The following is a 1,159-nucleotide window of genomic DNA, read 5'->3' as shown; positions in this document are numbered from 1 at the left end:
TATGAGAACTACAGGACCCATTCCAAAACATAAAAGCTAGACTTCTATTGGACCAGGGGGCAGCCGGCCAATAGCACACTGGAGAGACACAAGCAATGAATGGGGGTACTTGCTGTCAGCTACAATGCCATCTGATGGCCAAAGTGTATATTACACATCATTCTCAGGAGACGGATGGAGGGGATTTTTTTTTTATTCTAAATATTTTTTTTCCCAATTACATATAAAAACAACTTTTAGGGGTGGCTAAGTGGATTGAGAGTCAGGCCTAGAGATGGCAGGTCCTGGGTTCAAATCTGGCCTCAGATGCTTCCCAGCTATGTAACCCTGGGCAAGTCACTTAACTCCTAGCCCTTATCACTCTTCTGCTTTGGAAACCAATACACAGTACTGATTCTAAGATGGAAGGTAAGGCTAATTAGAGTTCTGGTGCCATCAAATAAAGAAGCAGCTTGGTGGCTCAGTGGATACGGTACCAGGCTTAGAGATGGAGCATCTGAGTTCAAGTTTTTCTTCAGAGACTTCCTAGCTGTATGACTCTGGGCAAGTCACTTAACCCTCCTTGCCTAACACTTAACTGTTCTTCTGCCTTGGAAGTGATACCTAGTATTGATTCTAAGACAGAAGGTAAAGGTTTAATAATAATAATAATTCAAGCTCTAGTCTTCCTAACCTAAATCAAGTTCTTCATGCACTATTGTAAACTCTCTTTCAATGATGGATGGATGGATGGATGGATGGATGGATGGATGGATGGATGGATGGATGAATGAATGAATGAATGAATGAATGAATGAATGAATGAATGACTTGCCCATAGTCACACAACTAGACAGAAAGAGAAACCTAAACATCCCTTTGTGAGTATGGGGAATCTAGGGACAGATAAGTGGTACAATGAATAGAGAGCTACATCTAAAGTCAGAAAACTGGAGTTCAAATCCATCCTTGGACACTAACTGCTTATCTAACCCTGGGCAAGTCACTTAAGTGTTCTCTGACTCAATTTCCTCAACTGTAACATGGGAATAATAATAACACCCATTTCCCAAGATTGTGGTGAGGCTAACATGAGAGATTTGTAATGTGCTTAACACAGTGTCTGGCACATAGTAGGTGCTTAATAAATGCTTTTTCCTTCCTGCGTAGGGAGTTAATA

This window comes from Monodelphis domestica, chromosome 3 (genome assembly GCF_027887165.1).
Source record: "Monodelphis domestica isolate mMonDom1 chromosome 3, mMonDom1.pri, whole genome shotgun sequence".
Taxonomy (NCBI): Eukaryota; Metazoa; Chordata; class Mammalia; order Didelphimorphia; family Didelphidae; genus Monodelphis; species Monodelphis domestica.
Note: the sequence above shows the minus strand (reverse complement) of the source record.